Source organism: Miniopterus schreibersii, assembly GCF_964146895.1.
Source record: "Miniopterus schreibersii genome assembly, chromosome: 7".
In the NCBI taxonomy this organism is placed as follows: Eukaryota; Metazoa; Chordata; class Mammalia; order Chiroptera; family Miniopteridae; genus Miniopterus; species Miniopterus schreibersii.
This window is the reverse complement of record NC_138108.1, coordinates 59,045,621-59,073,488: the sequence shown is the minus strand read 5'-3', so window position 1 is coordinate 59,073,488 and position 27,868 is coordinate 59,045,621. Positions and strand designations below refer to the sequence as shown.

Genomic DNA, 27,868 nt, shown 5'->3' with positions numbered 1-27,868 from the left:
AAAGTTTTACTAATGGAAATTCATGAATTTCTTCTTAAATATTTCCAATTAATTCTCATGAGGGAAACACTTCCAGCAAAAATAGGTAGAATTTAATTGAGAAACCAAAGGCTCTAAATCCGAGGCTAGTAACAAAAAAACACACCTTATTATACCCATTTAAAAATCTCTCATCTACACCATAGAAAGGGAAAAATTTTGGTATGTCCCTTCTCCATCAACAGCTAACACTCAGTATCAAGGGCTACACAATCCCCCACCCCTTTCTGAGAACAGGCACAGGCGTAGTTGCAGTAACAACGCAAAACACGGAGGGAACGTCCACCAGGACTCTCCAGCTTGCTCCATCCCCAAAGTCACTCCAGAATTCCAGGGAGGGCAGCGAAGTAACATAAGCATCGCGTCTAGTCCTAGTTGTCGTCAGAATTCACACAAGGAGCCTGTCTCTCCCTGGACCGGTTCCCTGCTCTGAGCAGAAGCAGCAGTCACCACAGACATCTGCAGAGGCTCCAGATGCCGCTTCTCTCTTTACGCCAGGACCTCACCACCACCGTACGGAGCCGCCACCCCGCCACAGACTAGTCTCGTTACGACTCCCTGCGCTCGTCCGGGAACGGTCGGCAGGCTGACAGGGAGGCCATGAGACAGGAGGAGCCCGCCTGGCTCCTGGCCTGCCTGGCCTAGACAAGCCTGCCCCCCTTCCCGCATTTCGTCTCCAAGAGCCTTCCGTCCTCCCCCTTTTGATTGCTTTTCGCCCCTGGCGCCCCTGGTCTTCATCCTGAGGCCAGTCTAGCCCATGTTACCTCTCACAGACAAGCCTGCCCTTACCAGGGCAGAGCGGGGATCTAGCAACCGCGGGAACCGCTGCTTAACGGGCTCGCCTTGCAGCTTACTCCAACTAGCTTCACCTGGTTCTGCCAACGGTGCACCACTACTCCCGGCATGCCCCGCGCACGCAGCCCCTCTCCCACCCCGCCCCAACACGTGACCTTCTTTTGCCTCCGTCCACGCCCACTTCCGTTCCTCCACTTTCTCTTAGGAGGGAGGCGGGGGCTGAGGGTGTTAAAGAGTAGCGACTTCCTCCTACTCCTCGCCCCCGCCCCTCTACCCCCTGCTACAACGTCTTCCGGGTCGCGAGAGCCTCGAAGCCTTCTGGGAAACCGTCTCATTTCCTCCCCTCCCCCTCCTCCTGCCTTCAACCAACCAGCCTCCCGTCAGAGAGGGACATGCGCAGTGAGTGCCTCCCGTCTCTTCTACCCGAACCCCCCCTCCCCCCCAAAGCAGAGAGACCCCAGCAGCAGCAGCAGCTGATGATGAAGAGAGAGGCAGTGGCAGAGGGGGGGCACCTTTTATTTCTATTTTTAAAGGGACAGGACACTAATTTTACCCCACTTCAACCTTGAATTGAGGGGGGTGGGGGGAAGGCGGCTGAGTTCCTTCCCCCACCCTCCAGCCCTGAGACCTGAGAGGGGGATTGAGCCTGAGAGAGAAGGAGAAGGAGTTTCTTCTTCTTCAAAACCCCCATCCACGACTCCTACCCCTTCACCCCTCCAGTAGCCTCCCTCCCGAGCCCCCTCCACCCTCCTCCTCTTTGGCCGTGAGAGGAGGAGAGAAAGAGACCAAAAGCCTCTTAGCAACACAGACCCTTCTCTGCTGCTGTTGCTGCTGTTGCTGCTGCTGCTGCTGCTGCTGCTGCTACTGCTGCTGCTGGCTTGGCCCTGGCTGGAGACATCTCACTACACCCAGGAGCAGCCACTTCCCCAGCTCTCCTCCTCCTGCGCCTCCTCCTCCTCCTCCACTCCCCCCCTTTATTACCCTTTGTGTCATCCTCCACAGCTCCAGGGAAGGCACTCAAAAGTGGGGGGCAGGAAAGGTAAGTGTGTCTGTGGGGGCTTTATTGCCTTCCTCTGGCTCTGACTTTAACTCCGGGGCAACAGTAGCACCAAACCGTGTACGCAGTGTAGCTCCGGGGTGAGGAGGGGGTGGTGCTGGGGGGGGAGTGTAGGAGGGGTTGGAGTGGGGAGGGGTGTGTGAGGTGGGTGCCCATCCTGTCAGAGGAGGAAGGGCACTTTTGTTTTTATTTGCTGTTGTCAAAAGTGGTTTCTCTCCTTTAGCTAACATCTGATTGTGTCTTGCTCCAGTGGGGGAGAATACAAAAACAACCCCCTCCTTCTTCCAGTGAGGCGCCAGGGAAAGAGACAGAAAGAGGCACACTTTGTAGATGTCACTTAAAAAAATTCATTTGGAGAGCTATTTTCCTATTTCCCCAGGAAAAGCTCCACTGCATTTGTTTCTGAGTGGGAAAATGTCGGGATCTGGATTGTATTGGAGCTTGCTTATCCATTCGTAGACCTGAGTGTATTCCCCTTTTTGGTTCTGTGTGTGGTTTGGATATTGACTTCAGTGTTGGAACAGACTTGTTTGGTTTTTGCTTTCTGGGTTAAATTTTCCTCTTTTCGTTTTGTCTGATCTGCACAGAAAATTTCAAAATTGTAGTTGATAGAGGCCTTTGGTTAGGTTTTGACTTGTATTATTGCTTTTTTTGTTAAATGTTTGTTTCATATATCAGCATATAAAGTTCAAAGCTTAAAATGCTTAAAGTTTACCAGTGGTGGTATCTCTCCCAACATACATTCCTAATATTTTCCATAAGATGAGAATGTTAGCTATTTCGTAGTTAATCTGGGTATTTTTCTAATCTTTGTAACTTGTATGAACAAGTAATCCCCATTGAAAACTTTATGTTGTTCTGGCTTCATGGAAGGCCAAACCTCTCCATCAATAGTTTGCTGGATTGGTACCACTTTCAGTTTTAACTGAATTATTTATTTACTGTTGTAAATTGAGACGAGTTTTTCATCTCTTGGGGTACTGAACCAAATTGCTCACTATATGTGAAGGGAGGCAGATTTCTAAAATATGTTTTCATGACTCAAAGAAATCATGAAGTTGTAGTTAGTATATTCATTGCAGTTAGATATAGATTGAAAGATGAATCCGGATTTAGGTTTACAGAGTAACAATCTTGATAAAAATCACTATTCTCCCATTTTTACATGGTATGTTCTTAGTGAATGGCTTTCAAATTCAGTGCTGCATTTTATTTCACAAATGCTAGAACGTATATTTCTGATGTAGGCCTTTTATTAGGTCTTACATTGGAGAGTGGTATTTTGTTTCATACATATATTTCTTTATGCTTTCCTTGAAGATGGATGCAACACATTCATATACACTCACACTCATTCTCTCTCTCTCTCACACACACACACCCTTTTTTGTTACTGCATTGGTATCTCTGATCCCATAATTTATGTCAGCAAAAAATATTTTTCTGTAAAGCAGCAATTTTGTGATCAGACTGGCAATATGAAAACAGCAATTTGATCAACTAGAAAGGGTTGAAGAAAAATCTAGAAGGATGTTTGACATAAATATTATAAAGATATGATAATACTTTTAATTTTTTATTATCTTGATGTTAGAGCCAAAACATAATGCACTTATATTTTTGTGGCAGAAAAGCATTGCATATGTAGAAATTGGTTTTGTAAAATTTTAATTATCAACTGTGTGCAAAAGCAGACATTTACACACAGTTAAAAAAAAAAAAAAAAAGCTGTGTAGCAGTAAACAATATGGTCTTATTTCTCTCATTTCTGTTATAAATTTGAACAGTTTCTTACCTTTCTCTGAGGTGTAAATTGTGCACTTAAGCAGAAATATGTGCCAAGTTCAAGTTTTTCTTCCAACATCAATACTGTTTCAGGTCCACCTAGGTTTTCTTGTTCTCCCTTTAATACCTCAGCAACCTTAACATAAGAGATAGAATGTAGAACTTAGTGATGAAATCATTTTTAAGTAAAGCGACTTGTGTGGATAATCCGGGTGGTAGTGCCCAGGTGAGTGAAAAATATACATCTTGAGCATAATTCCTTTACTTACTTTATTTCTGTTTTCCCTTGAAAATATTCCTTATTCTACATGACCCCAGGGTTCCCCTCTGTGGTTTGAAGATTCCATACTTCTTCTAAGTTGGATAATTATTTACATTTAGAAAACCTTTCATTTTTATTTTGTATTATATTTTAGGTATCAGATATATTTTAGGATTGTAATGTTCAGCAAGGTGATATCTTGGAGGTCACTTTATCCAACTTTTCATTTTTTCACATTGCTGAAGTTTAAGAGCTTGAGGAACTTGCCCAGGGTTCCAAGGCCTATAAGTGGGCAGAGCATGGACCAGAGAACTCAGGTCTCTTGACATTCACTCTGCTACAGTACCTCATTTTCTGGTAGCTCAGTTGCTTAGAGTGTCCTCCCAGTACTCCAAGGTTGCTGATTGGATCCCCAGTAAGGTCACATACAAGAATCAACCAATGAATGCATAAATAAGTGGAACAACAAAATCACAAAGTCGATGTTTCTCTCCCTGTCTGTTTCTCTCCCTTCCTTTCTCTCTCTAAAATCAATAAATAAAAATTTGGGGAAAAAGAAAAGAAATGAAACTATAATCACAATTCTGAGTATAGCATTTAAGGGTTTTATATGGAGGCGTATTCTTCTAATTTTGCCCATTTACAATTGAGTGATTTGATTTTTTGAAAAAGGTGGATTATTACTGTTTTGAGAACTATATCAGCTTCCCCTAATGCTTATTTTTCTCCCTGCAATTCCAATTAATCAGTAAATATCATTCTTACTCTTGTGTTAAGGACCCATATATATAAGAGGAATGCATATTGCATTATAAATGTTTACTTGTGAGTCTTGCTCTATGAATTACTTAGGACTAAAGATTTTTGTCTTGTTACCATTTATATCCCTTACAGCACAGTGTCTGGTGCACAGTAGGCCCTACTGGTTGTTTGTCATAATTGATATTAGAGTTGAGCATATTTTATTTTCTTTGTTCCCATATGTGGGATTCCTTCCCTTTCCTCCTTTTTCCTTTCCTCCTTACTGTCTTTCTTCAGTACCATGATTTTTTTTTTAATCTTCACTGTGGCTCTCACTTTTTCTAATGGCCAAATTAAATCCTGTTAACAATGTAGAACTCATAATAATTAAAAACATATTCCCTCTAATTCTTGTACAGGATGCAATTTGACAAAAGTGATTTATTTAAAATAAGGGATAATCAAAATTTTTCAATTAAAAATATATTAGCAAATGTTCAGGATACACTTAAATTTCATTTCACTGAGTGACTGATACAGTAGGTTGTCGGAATAATTAGGTGGCTTTTACCAGCTCTATAAAGCAACTGTTACTTAGGTGACATGTTTCCCTGACTTTGTTTTTTTGGTCCTTACCCAGACAATTATCAACTTTCCAGTTTTCTATGGATATGAAGATTTACTCCTAGTCATCAGTGGGACCCAGTGAAGTCAGCCAGAAAACCTATGTCCAACTTATGTACCTTTGCAAACTTGTCTGGATTTTGAATGTATGTGCAAAACAGATTGTACTTAGCTATTATTCATTAAACATCGCTTGAGTATCTACTGTCTGTCAGGCACTGTGCTAGGCATCTGAGAAATAAGGGTGGTCCCTACAGTTAATGTGAACAGATATCATAATTGTATTCCAGAAGTGTATTGGTCATAACTTTATTTTGATGTTCTACCTAAATAAAAATTTTATTAACTAAATGGATACTGTTAGGTGGAAAAAATGCATGTTTAAGAAGAATATTGCTGTATTTTATTAAAATAGAAAAATATAAAGTAAAATTTTCCACTTAATACTGTATTCTGGGGATTTCTATTCTGTATATAATCCACTAATTTTAGACCATGAAAATAGTTTATGTGGCTATCATTGCTAGTATTTTATTGTTACATACTTTTATTTGAAGATGACCAGCACTGTTCCTTGAAGTATCTCTTATTAAATTATTACCCCCCTAAAAAAGTCACACTTTCCCATCTTAAACTTTTTTTTCTCAAAAGTAACTTTTTTTTTATGTCTTATATAATAGGTTATCTTTATCTTTCATGGTTAGTTGAAAGACACTGTGCGTTATCATTTTGAGCACTTAGTTATTTTCTATCATAGTTTAAGCTGACAGTATGATTTAATTATCATGGAGTAATTATAGTATACACCATTTAGGAGTTTTGGAATTTTTAATGGATACTAGATATATTCCTCCAAGAACCTCATAAGACACTTCCCAGTTCTTGTTCTAAATTAGTTGCAATTTTTAATCTTTATTATGTGATATTGTTTCTGTAACTTTAATAAAATGAGTTGGAAGTTTCTTAGCTGATGGATGTTTCAAAAACAAAGAATACTGTCTTGGTTCTTGTCTTGGCTTTCATATGTAATTTACAAATATAGTAGAGAGAAAGAGATTTCCCGGATTTCCTTTGGCCTCTTAAGTATACCTTTTAGAATAATACTGATTCACAATTTAAAACGAGGAGGAGGCCCGGCCGGGCGTGGCTCGGCGGTTGATCGTGGACCTAGGATCCAGGTGATCGGGGTTCGATTCGTCATCGTGGTTCGATTCCCGGTCGGGGCACATGCCCGGGTTGCGGGCTCGATCAATGACTCTCTCATCATTGATGTTTCCCTCTCTCTCTCTCTCTCTCTCTCCCCCCCTCTCCCCTTTCCTCTCTCTGAAGTCAATAAAGATATATTTAAAAAAAAAAAAAAAAGGAGGAGGAGATCCCCTGCTGATACAGTATCTTGTTAAGGTAAAAAAACTTCTGAGAGTCAATTCTGATCTCTTTCACATTCATTCTTAATTTTCTATCTTAGTAATAATCATAGTTACCGTTTATTATAAGTGCTTAGCACTGTGATAAACATACCAATCCCAGTCAGTCCTTACAGTGGTCCTGGTAAACTTTGTAACCTACTACTGACAAAACAGCATTCAACATTTTATTATATAGCAGCAAGATACTCCATCACAGTATATTCATGACACTTCCTAATTCAAAACAAAGTCACAATAAATAGTTTTTATCAGTCACTAAGTACTCTAGAAAACATTAGTAAAATTATGGCCCCAGTAGCTTATTGTTGGAGTGATGAAAATTTTCTGAAAGTTTTCAAGGACAGAAAAACAAACAAAAAAACCCAATCCTTTATAAGGAACATAGATGCATACCAGTGTGTAACTTGAAATAAAATATGAATAAAGTCAATCTTCACTTTGTTTGGCAAAAGTTACTCTTAAGCCTTCTACATATTAGACTTCCTTTATCTTACATGGAGTTACATTTAGCATTTTCCTATGTGAAGTTTGGAGATTCCAACAATTTGTGATCCAATGAATATTTACTGTAAAAAATTTTATATACCTCTGTTGATAGTGGAAAACCTCTAAATAAAGGGAAGTTTATTTATATTGCCAAGTGCTTTGGTATATATACACATTCCTTTTGGACCCTTTATCTTGCAATATTTTCATAATTGATAAACTTAATAGGATCAAGTTTAATGCAGTCTTTCTTTTAGTACTACTTAATATTTTTAGTATTAGAATGGACAACTTGTCAGATTCTTAAGATACCATTTTTATTATATAGTTCTTTAAAACAGCTACTGACTTAAAATACTTTTTGACCCTGCCAACCAGAGTTGATTTTTACATCCTTTGCTTTTAGGAGAAAATAATATATTTTTTTAATTCTGTTTTATTAACTTTCATATCCATACTACATAAATACACATTTATTTTATATGCTTACATTTACTCTGTTATTCGATAAGTGTGATTCCAATGCATTAGGACCCATAGAGTTTGGAAATATTTTTAAATGCTAAAGAACCTATGTCATCTATTATACTTCAGAAAAGAAAGTTAATAACAAATGGGATTTCTTGCCTTTAAGAACAATCTGAATAATTGATAAGATAGAATAAGTCTATGGTCCCAAATAATTTCCTTAGATAATTTAAAGGTAATTCAGTTAAAAGTAAAGATTCTAACTCGTCAGCATTTCTGTTTGAGGTATTTCTATATTATGTAAGATTTCAGAAATTAGAAAGACTCAGTATAACTCTTCAGAAAGACAAGGTGCAAACCAGGCTTAACATATATTAAGGTGTATCTTCTAATATAGCTGGACATAATGGAAAAGAAATCACTAATGATATCATACCTGTTGAAAAGCATATATTTCATTCAGAGTTAGATGTGACTAATTCTGATTTGAGTCCTTATTTTAGCTGACCTATATAACCTTTTCTTAGAGAACTTGTAATTAAATTCTGTGGCATTGAGTAATTTGTTAGGATGTATTGTTTTAAAGATCTAAAATGAGTTACATAAATTAGTTACCAACCTTGCAACACAAAAAAATCTTTGCACATCCATGGTTCACTGAGTACTTTGCCAACCAACCAAGATTCCATCAATGAGAGGAAAAATTTCTGTATGGTGCTAGTGTTACAACTTACATTCTTGTGCTGCCTTTTCTTTTTTTAATTTAACACCTGTATCTCAGAAGTTAGAAGTAGACCTAAATTATTTCTTAAGATTGACCAAATGCTAAATTATATTTAGATTTAATCTTGTATTCAAAGCTATTTTCTATATACAGCTTAAGTCCAGAAGTTGACTTAATTTGTTGACCATTAATTAACTTAATCCATACATTCTTAATGTTGTTTGTACCTAAAAATAATAATCTAGGCTGTATATACATACACTTGCTGATGTGGGGGAGGGAAGTAGTCTGCATTCAACAAAATAAAAGTAATTGATTTTTAAATAGCTTCCTTGGGATATACTGATCTCAAAAGCAGCTGCTATGCAAGAGAAAAAAGGATTTTTATTTAGTTGGAAAGTTAAATGTAAAGTTTATCATTAATGAATATTAAGTAATGTCAAAATATTTAGAAAGTCAAATACATGTCCCAGTAATCACAGAAATTTAGAGCTTATTTTTTACTATTATTCCAAAATCATTTTCCTTCCACATTTGTCACACAGGAGTTTGTGCTGAAGGATTTCTTGGCCATTTTAGAGACTGTAATCTAGTTAAAAGGTTTGTTTATGCTTCCCATCTCTGTTCTGCTGATGGTATTAGAATGCTGGCCAGAGCCAGACATCTAACTGTTTATAACATTCAAACTTCAATTAAAGCTACAGTGTTCAGTTCACTAGATATTGGAAAGCCCATACTAGCTACAAATAATCACCGGTAATGCTGACAATGATTTTGTGTAGCCATAGGTTTTCCATATCATGCCACTCTTTATGAATCCTCTTTTTTTCCATTTAGGAGGTAATTGACATTTAATTCTGTCTTGGAAATCTAAAAATGAAGCTTATCTTCTACTAGAAATAGTATAGCATTTCCTTTAAAAATTTCTTTGGATAATAAAACCTAAGAGTTTACATTATTGTATATCTTATTTAAATGGTCCCAGTTTAGTTTTTTTAAGATTAGTAAGTTCTGTAGTAGATGTTAGTTAACTGTCTAGTTTTTGTGCTTTCTGTTTCTAGTTTGAAGAATATAGCAGTATGTTGCCTATTAGAAAACAAAAGTAATAGTCACAGTACTCCACTGTTCTTATGTGTATGAGAGGAGACTATACCCACATAGTACAGATTTTCATTTAATCTTATGTTGCTTTTCTGTCTGCTGCTCCTGCTGTTTGTGGTTTCTATATTCTAATATGTTGGTAATCTGTTTTAAAAGTTTTTATTTAAAGCTGTTAAGAATTCTTTAAAAACATTTCTTCATTAGCTTCTCTTGATTTTCTTCATCAGCTTCCCTTGCACAATTTATCTCAGTGAGTCAAAAAATGAATAGTGTGTCTTTGTTTAAATTTTTTAATTAGTAGAGAAATTTGCTATATTTATTTTCCTTTTATAAAAATAAGTTTAGTTTGGTTTTTATTAACTTTAGGCCTTGATTTACTAAATGTATGCATTCTTTATGTATATATGTATATTTTTTATTAGAATACAGTTTTATAGGAGGATTAAACATTTTAGGAAAGATGAAAAACCATAGCTAATTGAATGAATACTTGTTGAAATGCTTTTAATTTTAATTAAGAAATATTACAATGGAAAATTTATATGAGTCATTTTCTTGGGCACTGAAAAAAATTATCTAAGTCATATATATCTTTGGAATGTTATAAGATAGAAAATTAAGAGAGTGCCTATAGTATCTGAAGATAGGAATTGATAATTGTTATGCAAAATTTAGATTTGTAAGCTAAAAATATTGAAAGATCTTGAAGGCAAACTAAGTTGAAAACAATGCACAGTGCACAATGTGATCCCATTTATGTTAAAAAAATACACATACAGATAATATGCATGTAATGTATTTCTATATATAGTTGCATATATAATATATTATGCTATATATACATATATTTATGAAATGGAAAATTGTATGAAATATATATCTTATATTTATGTAAATATAGTAAGAAAAGATCTGGACAATATGTACCAAATTATATCCTTGTTTTACAGAAGGTATGTATGTGGGATGCTAGAAGATTGAACAACTTTTTTTGTGTATACTTCAGCATTACTTGGATTTATTTTTAATAGTAAGCTTATATTCATGTAATAATTTTATAATAATGAAAAATATACTTATGTAATAAAGAAATGAGAAATAGAATGACCCAGGAAAATTGCAGTCCTTGCCCCTGTAACATGAATATATCCCTTGAATACCTTGAAGAGAATTGAGTATTGGCTGACAATCATTATAGCTTGGTACAGAATAAAGACTGTTAGACTGACCTAATCTTAACCAACAGGGTGAAAGTCTAGTCAGTTGAGGAAGGAAAAATGGATGTAATCTATCCTGACTTTTAAATATTTTGCTTTATTGCAAAACACATTTCACTATCCTGGGAAAGTGCAGACTAGAGAACCAGTGTTGTAGAATGTCAGTCATAGAGTGGTAGATGGTAAGTCAGTTTCAGTCTGAGATAAGATATAATATATGGGCTTAAGATGGACTTTTATTATTTTTATCAGTGATCTGAATTATCATATGCTATTCATAATACAGATGGCATAGTTAACTTACCATTTTTATAATGTTTTCTATATCCAGGAACTGGTTTGAATAGAGGACAAAAATAGAAGGTTTTAAGATTAAGTATCTTTTTTAAAAAAGTAACTGGAACATGTAGTTGAAAAACACATTGTAAAATAACATCAAACTGAGTGTGTAAATATACAGAGTCAAGAATCAGAATTTTGTAGAGTTAATCACGGCGGGCTTCCTGGGAGGACCTGAGTTAGTCAGAGTTTAGGTGGAGGAGAGACCCTCCATTGGCTCAAGTAAAGACAGAGCTTCCAGTGGGATGAGGGGCTGAGCAAATTTATGTTTACTAGTTCGAAAGCTAGGCTTGAAATTCAGCATAATCTGGTAAATTAGAAAAGTGGTTAGAAATGATATACCTACCCTTTATGTTTTTAAAACTTTATTTTCCAGAATGCAGGTCAGAAAGAAATAGGAAAACAAAACAAAACACATGCATAAAAAATAAGGAATTGAATAACTCTTTGCAGTTACAACTGGAAAATCTGTTGGAGTCTAAAGCAAGTGTATTCTGAGTATGAGTTGGAAATGAAACAGTTAAAAGGGGGAAATTTTTATCCAAGGATACTGAAGTTCTTTTTTCTTTTATAATTAAAATTCATATTCAGGTTGGTCCCTGGGATCAGTAGTAAATAGTACGTAATTAAAACTATAGATCTTATATATAAATAAATTCTAAAAATTACAAAAAGATATAATAGTTTATGTTTTCTCCATTTAATTTACGTTTTAATTGCATCTAATTCATTCACAGCTGGCCTTGTCATGTAAATTACCATCCCATCCACACCTACCATCATGAATTGAAATTTTTTCCCCTGAAAAATAGTAAATTTAAAGAGTTCCATCAAATGGCTCTGTACATACTTTGCTTTTACCTGAAAAGCCATAGTGATTAAAACACAAAAACTTAGTAGTCATTGACCTAGTGTTTATCCCTCTTTCTCTCTCTCTTTTTAAAAACATGCTTTGCCAGTGTCTTTTCTAGTAAATATATGTTGATGCCTATTATGTGCTCACTGGAATAGTGAGTAAAAATAGATGTGGGTCTTGTTGATCTTCTGAACTTGCATCCTAGAGAAGGATATTAATGAAATAATTATATAAATAAATGCACAGTTGGAACTGTTACGATTGCTGTAGAGAAGTACGAGATATTTAATAAGAGAGCTTTTAGAAAGATAATTTGAACAATCACTGGGATCAAGGGCAGCTTTTTTTTTTTTTGGCAGTGTTTGGTTAGCTGGAATATCTTGATGAATTAGAGTTATCTTGATCAAAAGGGAAAAAATCATATTCTGGAAGAAAGAAACAGCACAGAAAGGTCCTGAGTGGGGAGAGAGCACAGAACTACAGATACATGGTAAAAGGTGATAGGGAGTAGGAGCTAAACTGCAGGGTGTTTGTAGGCCAAGGTTGTCTTTTTTTTATCTAATGTTCTTTATACTCAATACAAAAGCTTTCTACTACTTATAGAAGTTACAAGAATTCATTTTTATTTCAGTTTAAAATTCATAAAGCTTTTTCCCACAGAATCATTGTTATAGTGGTCAGGTCTCATAAAACCCCTTTAACACCAACAACAATGGAAAGTAGTGAATATAACGTTGCGCCCTGAACATACCCAAGTAGAGGTTAGAAAAGGGATGAAAATTGATGCTCTACGTATTCAGGAGAATGTCCTGGGTGTGATTCACTAGTGAATAATTAAAAAGAAAAAGCCTGCAAGTGTACTAGACTGGTGTAGATCATAGCTAATGATTGTAAGGGACCTAGCATGTTGGACAACTTGAGAAGACCCTCAACCCCACCTGGATATGAAACAGTGTGATACCTGGAACAAACCAAGACAGGGAGGAGGGTAGAAGACATCACATACACAGATTGAATGTTCTGAATCTAGGGCATATTTGTGTCAATGTTATTAGAATACAAAAATTTTAAATATTCTTTTAAGAAAAGTAGAATTGCAAAATGATAACATACAATGCCAACTTCGGCTATTTTTAGAGTAATTTATACAGTCAGAAGTAATTAGAAATTATCAAGTTACATTACTATTTCAGACCTTGATGTTAGTCTTAAAAATATTGATGTATCTCATAGGACAAAGTTGAAGAAATTTAATTTTCAATTCTTGTTATCCATTTAACATAACATTGTCAATAAAATGTCTTTATTTCATGGTGATCTTTGAGTTTTAAACCTCTTTAAGTACCAGATTCTGTTCATATTAAGTAATAAACAGCCTAATTAATAGCTGTAGTTTTAAGAAATGTGCAAAATATTAAGAAAATTATTAAAAATGTATATTAAGTCACTTGAATTTTATTAAGACCAAAATACCACAAAGATATGTTAAATTGTAAGAAAAAGGTAAAATATATGCATTAACTAGACAGGGTGCGTCACATTACTGTTGGTTGAATTTTGTCAATCCATCTACGTCACCTGATATTGAACTTAACTTCCTGGCATAGTTAGGTATGGCAGAAACAATGCTGTTAAAGCAGATTAATATCTAAACTTAAAAATTACAGAATTGAGTTTAGTGATTACTTTTTCACTTATTTGCTTTTTTATTTATTTATAAAACATTCTAAATGAGATGATACATTAGCATTGATTTATTTTTCATGCAGTGTCTTGCAGACCACTGATGATTCATAGATCATCAGTGTTTGGAAAGCTTATTAGTGTTGGAAAAGACAGTTTACTAAATTTATCTAATAACTCTAAGGGGTCGCTCTACCTTGTGAATAGAAATGAAGATTCACTTGGGAATTATTCAAGGATTGATGTGTTCCCTTTGTTCTATAGCTTCCTATTGTCTTTCTGTGAAAGTCTGTTCCAAAGATCCCTAGTTCTGTGATAGGTTAACACGTATGCCCCCCCCCCACTCCCCGAGTTTCCTTTATCAAATAAAGCTTAGAGAACATGACTGTGATTGAAAAATAGTGGAAAATATTTTTTTACTGCAGTAGTAATTTTACTGCAGTAGGTTTCTTTACTGCAGTAGTAATCACTAACATCTATTGAGGGCTTACTTTGTGCCACTCACTGTGCTAAGTATTTTTAAAACCTCTTAACCAGAAAAAACGTTCTGAGGGATACATTTCAGGAAGCTTTTTTAATAATATTACTTTACTGCTTATAAGCATCTATGCAAAATCTTCTCTTAAGCATGTAAAAGTGAGACAAATACCTTTTTTTACATTTATTTTTATTGTTACAACCCTACAGCTTTGGGAAAGAAAGGTTATGAATTGTATCCTTAAAATTAAATATTGAATTTAATAGTATGTTTCTATATTCTTCTAACCACAGTATTCACAGGTGATCAGTGATAACCATTATACTCTTTTTATTAATGGGAAACAGCCTATAGAGCTTTAGAGACATTCCTGGTTTTGAACACTGGCTCCATATACTGAAAACTATAACATCCAATCTTTGGTGAGCTGTTAAGGTTCTGAGCTTTAGCTTATTTGTAAAAGTAATATAGTGATGTGCTCTCACAGAGTTGTGACTATGAAAATGATGGGGTGCACATGAAGCTCTAGCATGTTATGGACGTTCACGAAAACTTTTGTTTCCTTTCCTTTCTCTGCTTCTATTAGGAATAACCACCTTTCAGAATCTTTGTGAAATTATATATCCACTAAATCTTTAATTTTTGTCTTTTTTAAAACAAATTATCTTTTCTCCTGAAACTCTGCTGATGAGGACGAGATTTAATCCATCCTTTTGCTTTCCTGCGCAGTGCTGGTAAAATGGCCCTGTAACTGCTGTGGGACTCTTATATCAGGGAAGTTTGAATGAATGGTCACACTTATTTGTTAATGTAAATGTCCTACTTATAGCTTACAGCAGTGCTTTTGATAGTTTCTATTAAGTGAAATAATATGTAAATAGGTTTTCTTTCTTAGTTTCCCTGCATTAAATAGGCAATATTACAAAAAAGTTAAGAGCCTGGACTCCAGAGCCAGGCTGTCTGGATTTATATATATATATATGTATGTATATATATGTGTATATATATGTGTATATATATGTATATATATATATATACATATATATTTTTTTAAACACAGTTATCTTTTTTTTAAGTTAAATTTATTGGGGTGACAGTGATTAATAAAATTATATTGGTGTCAAGTGTACAATTCTGTGATACAGACTTGATTTAAATCCATACTCTGTCACTTACTAGCTATACGACATTCTGTGCTTTAATTTTCTCGTTAGTAAAATGGGTGTAATGATTGTACTCACCTGAGATTATTTAATAAGATATATATATCGCCTTTAAAAAGCCTGGCACATACAGAATGCCATAAAAGTGTCAACTGTTATAGTGATCGTATGTATTGTCAGTATATCAGTTGCAGTATTGAAAAAATAGTGATAAATGTATTTTGGTAAGTACCTAATTTGGTAATTTTTATTTGGAAGAATAAAACAAATTTAGTTTAATTTGCAGTTCCTTGAAAAGCATGCCAGGCTTTTATGTAGCATTTTATATTTGACAAATTCTTTATTTTTTACTTCTTAATCTTACTGTAAAGAGGTAGTGAGGAAATCATTTCTATTGTATCCATAAAGAAACTGAGACATGCAGAAAGTTTAGGACCTTTTAAAGCATGACAGTAGAAGAGTCAGTGGAAAGACTAAAATTAGAATTTGAAATATTTCATGTGCCAGTATGTTGAGCCAAGCTATTGCTTCTTCGTATTAAGTATTCAAACAACAAGCTTATTAGTTGGCAAAATCAATGTTAAAGGTACATTATTCTGTTCTTCAAAACTTTCATTGGCTGTCTCCTTTGGATGTGTCCTCTTAGTTAAGGTTGATTCACTGAAAGATTGTATGAAAAAAATTGTTTTAAACAGGATTAGATTAATTAAAGTTAACTATTGGCCTAGCTATCCCTTAGGACATTTGAGAGTTGAGTATGTTTTTTCAGTTATCAACTGACTTCCCTCTACATTTGGTGAACTAGATAAAAAACTCCTTCCTTATTTCTCATGTTATCAGTACTCTAGGACTATATAATATGGATTCAGTGTGATTTCCTGAGCCACCCTAGAAGCTTAATCATCATTCTTAATATTTGATTTCGGTGAAAAGTGATTCCATGTTTCAGAGAATACATTATTGTACAGTGAACTTTTGAAAAGTGCTAGGATTGTAAGAACAGTATATTTTTATAAAGACATACTAGAGAAAGATTTAAAATAGCTCTTTTTGTTTCATATACTGCTTAGTGTCTATAGTTCATCAATTCAAGAATGTGATGAGCCCGTCCAGCATGGCTCAGCAGATGTGCATCGACCTGTAATCCAGGAGATCGAGGTTGGATTCCAGGTCAGAGCACATGCTCGGGTTGCAGACTCGATCCTCAGCAGGGGGCATGCAGGATGCAGCTGATCAATGACTCTCATCATTGATGTTTCTATCTCTCTCCATCTCCCTTTCTCTCTGAAATCAAAAGACAACATCTATAGATATATAGATATGTATATAGAGAGAGAATGTGATGAACAATTTGATTGGGATCTGGAAAAAAAAAATGATGATGACTAGAAGACTCACAGAGAACCATTTCTGTAAGAGAGAATTGGTTTCTTAAATAAGTAATAGGAGCAGAGTGCCTAATTTCAAATTTGTAATTATTATTCATAGTTGCTTAGGAAGTAAGATTTTTATGTAAAATACTTTTAATAATTTTTTTTTGTTTTAAAAATAACAAAACTTAAAATTTAATATTCCAGTCTAGTAGTTTGTATATGTTTATGGAGATTTTCCCAAAAATGCCATTTTTATTATAGAAAACTAAAAAGATAATTCTATATGCATTTAAAATAGCAAAGTATTGATTTAAAGACACAATGCCGTTGGTATTTTCCACATGACATATTGTTTAAGTTTTGTAAACAAGTTTTACTAAATATTTTTTCTCTCTTTTGTTTTGTTTTGTTATTTTCATACATTCTGCTGATTAGGGGCATAGACTTAGGGAACCTAATCACCTGGTAACCCAGTTTAAAATTCAAATTATTTAGTAAATCCTAATGTGATTAAACCACTTTAAATTTTTGCTAAAAATATCAAGTTACGTTTAAATAGTCTTTTTTAAAGGTATAGCCTGTGAAACGATTATTCTCTTTAAATGATACTGTTGGGGACATTTTAGAGTACTATTAAGGCTAACATCAGATGCTAAGGGACATCAAATCCTGATTCAAGGGAGTACTAATATTTTCGTAAGCAGAAATTTTTCTCAAGAGAAAAAAACATACATTGTATGTATTAATATTATATATGCGTTTAGGTAAAAAAGAGTCTTAGGACTCGAGATGCATCTCAGGTTTTTCATAGTGGTATAGAGAAGCATAAATATTTATTCATTCACTTGTTCTACAAATATTAGCTACTTGTTATGAGCCAGATATTCAGCAGTAATTAAGATGGACAGGGACCATGGAGTTTAAAGAGTGATAGACATTACAAAGAATAAACAGTTCTTTCAGGTACTTAGAGAATGGTGATATAAGTTGAGTTATAAGTCAGATATTTCTAGGTTATAATAGTAAAGGCATGTAATTTTCAACCTCTCAATTTTATTGATGAGGGAGTAGAGACCCAGAAAAGGTAAATTGTTTATCCAAGGTCACATAACAAGTGGTATATCTAGGACCCAGGTCCCCTGCCTCCTGTTCTGCTTATATTTGCCATTTGATTAAAGCAGGAAGCTGAAAGAGAAGAAAGTGAGCAAGGTGCCTTGAAAGCTGGACCAGCCACTTTGGACTTGACTGTAGTTAATATAATATGAGATATTGTACTTTTGAAACTTATTTCTTCATGTTTGTTTTCTTTTATTTGAATTTCTGTAAATTTCTCCTGGTTCTTCTTTAATATTTGCTAAGTAGTCTTTCAGGCTTTTGCTAAGTCCATATTTGCACAAAAAATTTTAAAGGTAGCTCTGTGCCACTGGATGTCATGTACATCGGTTTCATGATTTCTGAAGCTCTTATCTACTATAACTTTTGAGTGTTTTTTTTTTCTCAGTAAAGAAAGTTATTTAATTAACTTGAATTTACTAAGCTATAGTGTACTTGTTGCAGGAAAGAAAGAAAATCAGGATGGTAGAAGATTAAAGACAATTTTCCCTAGGATCATTTTGATCTAACATGGGTTTGAAATCCTGTTGCTATAGACTAATTCTGGATATATCTGATAAGAGAATACCATTATAAATTATAAAGGATGTTCCAATCACATGAGGTTTTGACTAAACTAATATATATATGGATCTGTAAGAAAGTTACATGATTTCATGTTTGTTTCCATTATAATTTTTGTATTTGATATTTGGTGTTACTGTTTAAATTCCTTTAGTGTAACAAAGAGTTTGAATTTTTATTTTTTTAAGGCTATTAAGTAGAAAAACTAGATATACATCCTAGTAACTTAGTTTTACTTAGGGACAGCAAAGCACATAAGTAAATAAACTGTTTGAAAGTTGAATCTGCAAAGCTAGACATAGTAACAACAGGAAACATTCCACCTACAATGCATATGGCAAAGGAGAAAGATGGTACAACAGAATTCAGACAAAAATAATAGCTGGGAATAAAAAAAACCTATTCTGCTTTACAACCTTACATCTGTCATTTCAGCAATAGTGATACTGTATCTTTCTTCCAGGTATAATATGATATGAACATATTTTAATTTATAAGAAACTTGTTTGTTTTTTTTTAAGAATCTCACTTCATACTTATATATTATTTATAGTTAGGGTAATATGGTGGGTTTTTTTTATCTTTATTGTTGAAAGTATTACAGATGTCCCGTTTTTCCCCCCATTGATCCCCTCCACCCTCCATCCACCATCCCCAGGCCTTCCCCATACCAATGTCTGTGTCCATAGGTTATGCATATAAGCATATAAGTTCTTTGATTAATCTCTCCCCACCACCCCTACCTTCCGACTGAGATCCCTCATTCTGTTCCATGCTTCTATGTCTCTGGATCCATTTTGTTCATCAGTTTATTTTGTTTATTACAAATGAGTCAGGTCATATGGTACTTGTCTTTCTCTGACAGGCATATTTCACTTAGCATAATACTCTCCAGTTCCTTCCATGCTGTCCCAAAGAATGAGATCCTTTTTTACAGCTGCATAGTATTCCATGGTGTAAATATACCACAGCTTTTTATCCACTCCTCTATTGCTATGCACTTGGGCTATTTCCAGATCTTAGTTTTTGTAAAGTGTGCTGCTATGAACATAGCGGGGCATAAGTTCTTTCTGATTGGTGTTTCCGGATTCTTAGGATATATTCCTAGAAGTGGGGTCACTGGGTCAAATGGCAATTCAGTTTTTAATTTTTTGAGGGCAGTCCATACTGCTTTCCATGGTAGCTGCACCAATCTTCATTCCCACCAGCAGTATGCTAGGGTTCCCTTTTCTCCACACCCTTGCCAGCACTTGTTCATTGAATATGTTTTAAACTATTGTTTTTTTCTGGTGTATATTTGTGGTTTTATGTCATAGGAACACACACTGTTTTCACTTTATTGTCATGACAAATTTTAAGAAATGTGTTACATGGAAAAGTGAACATACAAAGGCTGTAAAATAAATGGTGGAAAGGTTTTTACCGAGGAATTCCTTTAAGTAGAAAACCCTTCTAATGTACTTACATGGTTTTAAAATCACCTCCTACCCTGGGTTAAAAGAGACACGAAAACTCAGTGTTGAAATGATGGAAGCCACTTCTGCATGAATAATAATCGGCAGTGAAGGTAAATAAAACTAATGAAAAAAATATTTCACACATGAAAACTCCATTTGCATCTAAGTTCTGAATATTTTCACTTTATTGAGCTACTAGTGTATATTCTTTAACTTTTTATCTGTGAAATTAGTTTATAGAGTCTATATGAAAATAATATGTGAAGTGAGGAGTTTTATATGTAAAAATAATACTATTATGTCAGTATCAGTTAAACTTACGTTTTAAAATATTTGATATTTGGTTGGACACAGGCTATTGCTCCTCATTTGGTAAAAGGGAGTCCGGTGTCTGTAATACTGGGCTTTTATCCTGTTTGAATAAGTTCATGTCCATTAAGTCTGAGCATATAGTACATGGACAAAGTTGAGTACCCAACCCTATGAGCCTCTAGTTCTATACTTCTGTCATCTAATTAAATAAAACTAACAGTTAATTTGATGTATATTTAATGGTATTCATTGTTGAAATTCTTAAGGCAAATATAATAATCGCTATAAATGACAGATACAGTGTTTCTTTTTTATTTGTTCAAAGTCCAGTATTAGCACAATTTAATCTTTATCTCATATATATCCATTAATTTCTTCATTGCTTATCCTATCCTGAACAATTCTATATGTTACAGCGTTACTTTTTGTTTTTGCAAAAACACTTCTTTCTCCTAGGTCTAAGGTAGTGGTTCTAGTGGATGCATATTTAAATCTGAATTGCAGGGTAGGGATCCCTGTATTGATATTTTTAGAAGTTCTTCAGATGATGCTAAAGTGCAGCCAGTATTGAGAATTAATGTTCTAGGGCTAAGATCCACTGTGTTAAAAATTGTGCTTAAGAGATCCTTAAACACCGGGTTCTCGGGGTGCTGGAGGGCTGATGGCACTACAGAATGTGGACTCTGGCTTGTTTTGGGAGTGGCACTGCAGTGTGATGAGAAACTCCTGTGAGGATGGCTTTTGGATCCTTAGCTCTAGTTGCTGAGACTAGAACAAGATAGCTCTACCTGGCTTAGGCCAGGGAAGAATTAGAAGAGGCGCCTTCTGACTAGTCAGGTGAAATTGAAGTGAGTTTAGAAGTTTCAGGAAAGGAATATTAAAAATAGCAGATTATATAGACATTCATGCCCTGAAGTGCTTGAAACAGACCTCCAGGAGAGTCGATACCCTGCCATAATGAACAGTCTTTCTTAGGGACAGTGGTGAAAACTGAGTATTTACAATCTGCCCTGTTTAACAGCTCTCCCCCTTGTCTCGGCATGCACCTGCACTCCCATGCATATCATGCATTCTGCCACCCAGTTATTGTAAAGCATGTAAGGTTATATTAGTTTTGATGTAGAAATCGATTACTGGGGCAAAAGAAAATTCTGCCTTGTCTCCATGGCCTTTCTCTTTCCTCTACCTTTCCTCTCTCCAAAAGCATAAACAAAAAGCTTTTAATACCTATTGGCTTGTACGTGAACTTTCTTAGGGGGATTTGACTTTCTCCTTAAATAGAATTGAAGAACATAACATGGAAACATACACATTGAAATCTCACAGTGGATGTAGTCTTGTTAACAAGTTAAAAGTGTCTTCATCCTTTCCTGTATTTTGCTGTGAGAGTGGCAGGGATAGAAAAGCTGTGGCTACCTAAGGGGATTGCTCGCTTCCTGGTTTGCTGGTTACCTTTTAGTGAACAGATACATAAAAGATATAGACAAAAGTACTGTTTGCCTACTAAATCCCTGGCGAGCAGTTCAGTTGCAGATAAGTAATTAGCATATAGTATTCTTATTTTTTTTTAATTATTTTTTAAAATTTATCTTTATTGTTGAAAGTATTACAGATGTCACCTTTTTTCCCCATTGACCTCTTCTGCCCCTCACCCACCCCCTTCTGCAGGCCTTCATGGCACTATTGTCTGTGTCCATGGGTTATGCATATGTGCATATAAATTCTTTGGTTAGTCTCTCCCCACGCACCCCCTCCTTCTCTCTGAGATTGATCAGTCTGTTCCACACTTCTATTTATAAAAAGATGTAGAATTTTAAAAAAATATATGATTTTATTGATTTTAGGGGGGGGAGGGGGGCAGAGAGAAACATCCGTCAGCTGCTTCCTGCGTGCCCCCTTTTAGGGATCAAGCCCGTAACCCAGGCCTGTGCCCTGTCCAGGAATGGAACCCGCAACCTTTTGGTGCACAGGAAAGTGCTCAACCAACTGATCCACACCAAAGGGCTAAAAAGATGTAGAATTTCTCTTTTATAAGAATTTATGTAGAACCCCATCCGGGTGGGTTAGTTGGTTTGAGCATCATCCCATACACCAAAAAGGTTGAGGGTTCAATTCCCAGTCAGGGCACATACCTAGGTTGCAGGTTTATCCCTGATCATGATGTGTACGGAGGCAACCAACCTGTGTTTCTTTCTCACATCGATGCTTCTCTCTCTGTTATGGATATAAATAGTAAACACTATTATAATAAATGCTATTTGGTGGATGTTACTATGGTTCAGAAAACAGGCTTTCTTCCTTTTCTACATAATAGTGATTAGAATAACTAAAATTGGTGAACTAGTCTCTGCTACATTCAGAGTTCAGTGATTGTACATCTGTACCCTTTCTTGGCAGTTTTTCTTACCATTTATTTTTAGTTCCCATATAGCATTTTAAAGTTACATCTCCCTTTATATGACTGATGAAAAGCATATGTTTCTATGAGGAAGAAAAGGGGTTTATAACTTATAGATAAAACATTTCTCTTAGCAATGAGTAAGCTATGGAGAGCTCCAAGTAAAAGGCTAAAGAGTTTTTTTGTGTGTTTTTTAAAGTAACGCCCTTGGGTACCTAAAGATATTTAGACCAGCCTTTCAAAAGCAAGGGCAGTTTAAAATTTTACATTATCAAGGCCCATTACATTATTTGTTTAAAAAAAAAAAAAAAGTGCTATATAGTTCCCCCCAAATCTACATTAAATAAAGAGTAAAATAAAATTTAATGTGACGGATTTGGGAACGTTAACACCCCCTCGCCCTCCAAAAAAAGCTATGAGTAAATAAGAAAAGCTGCTGATCTCAAAATCTCTGAAAGATAACAGTGATGTTGATAAAGTTTCTAAACTAGCATTTGATAGTTTTATAAAAATTGCAAGGTGACTGCTTCTGAAGCTAAAAGAAAGGAAAAGGAGACCGGACTAGTGGTGCTAAAAAGAGTCCTACAGGCCATGGGAATCCCGCTGGTGAGGAATTTTTTTACTGATTCTCTTTTAGGCCTTGGCTTCCCTTAAGGACCTGATAAAATCGTTGAACTCTTGAGGGAGGGTGTCTTTGAAAAATTTTATGTGACCTTGTTTATGCATTATGGGATTCATGAACCTTCTGAAGGCTAATAATTAACCCCCTAGACCACCTGCATCAAAATCACCTGAGGTGCCTACTAAAACGCAGAATGCTGGACTATACCACAAACCTACTGTACTAGAATTTTCAGTGACCTGAGTTCTGGAATCAGCATTTTAACAAGCATTCCCACATGATGCTTCTGTTGACACCTGAAGTTTGAGAATCACTGCTCTGGAACATTATGTATTATACCAGTTCTGCCCTTGGCCTAGGAACAAGTTTGTTTTTGTTTTGTTTTGTTTTGTTTTGCTTTAAATTTATCTTTATTGTTGAAAGTATTACAAATGTCCCCTTTTCCCCCCATTATTGATCCCCTCCCTTCTCCCAGGCCTTCATCACACTATTGTCTGTGTCCATGGGTTATGCATATATGCATATAAGTTCTTAGGTTAATCTCTCCCCACCCACCCCCACCTTCCCTCTGAGATTCTTCAGTCTTCCATGCTTCTGTGTCTCTGGATCTATTTTGAGGAAGGAGGTTTTTAATGATAGTTAACCATGTGTTACCCACCTACAATTTTTTTAAATCAGGCATCATTAATATTAATGAGCGCCAGGATCATACAGAAATGCAGTTATTTTTGCTGTCTTGAGCATCATTTTACTTAAAATAAATAAGAGAAATAAACATTTTAGATTCTGGGTCTGTGGGTACATAACATACAAATTAGGACAAATGTAACGTATTTCTGGTCTTAGTAAAATATATTTATTTGCTCTAAAAATATATCTACAGTTACTCAAGTGTTTAATAGATACCAGACTGAGATTTCCAATGATAGCTAGTTGAAAGTACTGCCAACTCAGAATAATTGAGATTGGATTCAGTGTGAATTTAGAAAAAGCATGTCTTTATGGAATTGTTTTAGAATATATGTAGCTTTAGTTCAAATGTGGTATGAACTGTCTCCAAGAAGAGTAATCTCTATATCTGAATGAATCAGCCTTATTTATAATTCACATAGTAAGTGGTGGTATGTAAAATAATGCTGCTAGAACAATTTAAGGACTACTTGAAAATAGTATATAAAATCTGACCAAACAGTTCCTTCCAAATATTGTTCTGATCTTCATTTATTTTTGTTGGTTTTCTTCATCGATAAATTCAGGGTTAAACTTTCGACTGATAGGACATGCCTTTATCTCACATCAAATTATTGAATCTGAATTAATAGCTAGTGTGCCCAAGTAGCTGAACTATTTAGTATTAATACATAAACACTTTTGCACCATGCCACTGAAAAATCGGTTAATAGTTCAGTACTCTTAGGACTTTTTGCTTAAACACAGAAGAAAACATCCCTTAAGCAAGAATTATACCATATATTTTAGTTAACTTTCTCATAAGACATGTTGTTGGGAGTTAAGGGAGACCAGGTAAAATGATATAAATTGCTTAGGAAAAAAATCTTTATTGCACACCCTGGCTGGGTTTGCTCAGTGGGTCTTGGGTTCAATTCCAGGTCGGGGTCACATACCTGGGTTGCAGGTTCTCCCCACCCCAGCCAGGGAGTGTGCAGGAGACAACCAGTTGATATGTCTTTCTCACATTGATGTTTCCTCTCTCTCTCTCCCTCTCCCTCTCTCTCCCTCTCTCTCTCTCTCTCTTCCTCCCTCTCCCCCTCTCCCTTTCTCCCTTCCACTCTCTCCCTGAAAAGCAATGGAAAAAATATCCTCAGGTGAGAATTAACAAAAACAAAAAAATCTTTATTACTAAGAGGAAAAAATAATTATAAGGTAATAAGTGGGTAAGTCAGAAATATTTGTATGTGGGGAAAAATACTTGTGCTGTTGTTATATTAGTCATTGGTAAAATAAAAGGACCTATTAATATTCCTCTGTGTATTTCTTCAAGAGCAGATGAAAATTCAGTAAATATTACTATGTAAAATCTGTTATTCCTAGGGTCCTTATTTCTGGAAAATACATGAAAATACCCTATAAAATATTTTTATGTATCCTGTGATCATCCAAATTTGCATAAAAATAACAGTTTAGGTAGTTATTCTACAAAAATTAAAATTTAGTTGGTGATTTTCTTGCTGTGTTTTATTTCTGGCTAAAAATTAATTTTTCCTACAAGAATATGCTACTTTTTATGGTATATTTTTCAGTGTATTGAATTTAATTTCTTGGTTCTCTTTGACTTCTTCCTCATGTATCCCTCAAGGTCATACACATGTATGGGTGTACACATGTATGTGCATGCATACACACAAATACTGTTTTAAGTGGATGATTATAGTTATAATGGCAGCTTTTTGATTAGCATTCTAACTGGTATGTAATAAATATATACTCTTTGTACATCATGTCATTTAATGCACATAGTCACCTTCAAAGTAAGTACAATTTTTATTCCCATTTTATAGATGGGAAAACATATTTAGGTGAACTAACTCAACCAAGGTCACCTGACAAGCAAAGTTTAAGCTAGGTTTAACATCAGCACTCGACTTCTTAACCATTATGCTTTATTAAGTTTGAAGATGATTTTAAAATACAATATCCAAAGTCTTTATGTTAAAAAATATATATTAAAAAAACACACAATGTAGATTTCTCTCTCCACTCATGAAGAACACATGAAGAAAAGATATTAATGCTTATTATATGCCAGGCATAATTATGGGCACTTGTATGCATACCATTTATTTCTTATTTGTAAGATAAGCCTGTTTTCCTTTTCTACAGATTTAAACTAAGGATCCACTTTTGTAACTTGCTCCAGGTCATTCATTATGTGGCAGAGTCAATATCTGACACTGTAGTGATCTGATTGGTGAATAAAAAAAAAACAGCTCGGATTGGGTGACTGTCTAAGTAGCCTGGAGACTATTCCAGGATAAAAAACAGGTAGACTAAGAGATAGAGGGGCAGTATCCTCTAGCTACTAACAAATGTAAAGAAGAAATGTTATTTCTTTGTTGCCTTCATGCTATTAAGTATATTAGGATTCTCTTGTACATAGCAATCAGAAATTTTGAAGACTTTTGCTCCGTAATTCTAGAATGGGTAATAAAATTGTGTCATGATGTATGTACACCATCAAAGTCCATACAAATCAGATCAGTTCACCAAAGGTCTGTTGTTATCTTTGTTTTAATGAAGGCTTTCTATATGCTAGTGATGTTGTGGAGGAAAAAAATACAAGATCTTCAAAGATTTCCTCATTGATTGAGAAGTCTACATAAACACATCAAATTAATTCAACATATAATTAGGTCCTAGACTGAGTGGTTAACAGTATGTCCCTTCAAAATCAGCATTTATGTAAATTAAACTTAATAGCATCACCCACAAACCTTTCTTCTGCTTATATTTCCTCTCTTGGGTGGTGTCATCTGTGTCACCCCAGTTCCCCAAGTTAGAAATATCACAGACTCTGCCACATCTTCCTTTACCACCGTAGGTAGCAAGTCACCTAGCCCTACAGAATTTGTCTCCTTCATAAACCCCTTACCCCTAAAAGTCACTTCAGTTCTATCTTTGTGTTATGCCTATTGCTGCTTCCTTAGCTCATTCTTTTGCTAGGCAATGACAGTAAGTACTGTAGTCTCAGTTAATTAATCTCCCTTTTGCTTTCTCTCCTCTAGTTTACATTCTATCTTTTGCTGAAGCTAGTTGTTCCCAAACATAAATATAGTTATGTCCCTGCCCTGATTAAAAACCTTTAGGGCTGCCCCTGTGTCTTAGCTTCTATGAAATCTTATTTGCATGTCTGGCACATATACCCTTCATCTTTACTATTCTACCTCAACTTAAATATCCAAACTTACCTTCCATTACTTTTCCCCTTGTATATTGTTGCAGCTCGCCAGACTACTTCTTCAAGATTCTCTTGAGCTTCTTGAGGTCTCCTTGCTTTTACATATGTGTTGTCTTCTGTACAGTGCCTCTTGCTTAGCTGCTCCCCTTCCCACCCACCAAACCAAACATAGTTTTACTACAATTCCCAACTTAGATGTCTCTTCCTATCAAATCATCCTAACCCTCCTTAAGCAGAATTAATTTGCTGCTTCTTAGTTAATGGTGCATGTATTTATTTTTTATCATGTAAGGTAATTATTTCTTTACTTTCAGTGTCTCTCTCCCTCCAAGATTACGAAGTGCTTGCTTTGTTTTCATTTGTACTTTCAAATCTAGCCTAAACCATAATAGATGCATATCCTAGGTACACAGTAGTCATTAAGACCATGGGCTTTGCAAAAGTCAGACAAATATGGATTGAAGTAAGGGCTCTGTAGCCAAAAGGAATGGAGTACATTTTGTGTGGAGAAACAGGAAGTTTTAAAAAAGAAAGAACACGGGCATTGGCAAATCTGGATGTTTTTCACATCCTGCTTGGCCAGGGTTAGGGGCAGGTAATACTTCAAACCTACCAGAGGCCAAACTGGAGGTCACAGAAATTCAGTTAGCCAGTATTTTTACTAAACACCTCAATATGTGTATGGCTCTGTGTTACACAAGGACTAGTAGTACAAGGATGAGGAAGAGAATGACTCTCCAAAAACTCAGAGTGAATAGGGAACACAGACATGTAAATAAATAAATATAATATCTTCTAGAAATGTATGTTAATAAACTAATTATAAGAAACGGAAACCCCTTATAATGAGGATATCTCCTTTGACAGA

The 27,868-nt window shown here is 35.2% G+C and overlaps 2 protein-coding genes across 14 annotated transcripts in view; one reads left to right on the top strand and one right to left on the bottom strand.

Moving 5' to 3' along the window:
- ORC4 (origin recognition complex subunit 4) overlaps positions 1–1,118 on the bottom strand; it is a 68,042-nt gene extending 66,924 nt beyond the window's left edge. The window contains exon 1 of one of the 6 annotated variants that reach the window (XM_081142061.1): positions 990–1,118. The gene's annotated coding sequence lies outside the window, so the exon portion shown is untranslated. Of the gene's footprint in view, positions 1–803 lie in introns of all 6 variants that reach the window. The other 5 variants (XM_081142060.1, XM_081142064.1, XM_081142066.1 and 2 more) reach the window with 5 other exon arrangements.
- A 101-nt stretch (positions 1,119–1,219) lies between these two features.
- Positions 1,220–27,868, top strand: part of MBD5 (methyl-CpG binding domain protein 5) — a 322,424-nt gene continuing 295,775 nt past the window's right edge. For all 8 annotated transcript variants that reach the window (XM_081142057.1, XM_081142058.1, XM_081142055.1 and 5 more), the window contains exon 1: positions 1,220–1,873. The gene's annotated coding sequence lies outside the window, so the exon portion shown is untranslated. The remainder of the gene's footprint in view (positions 1,874–27,868) is intronic.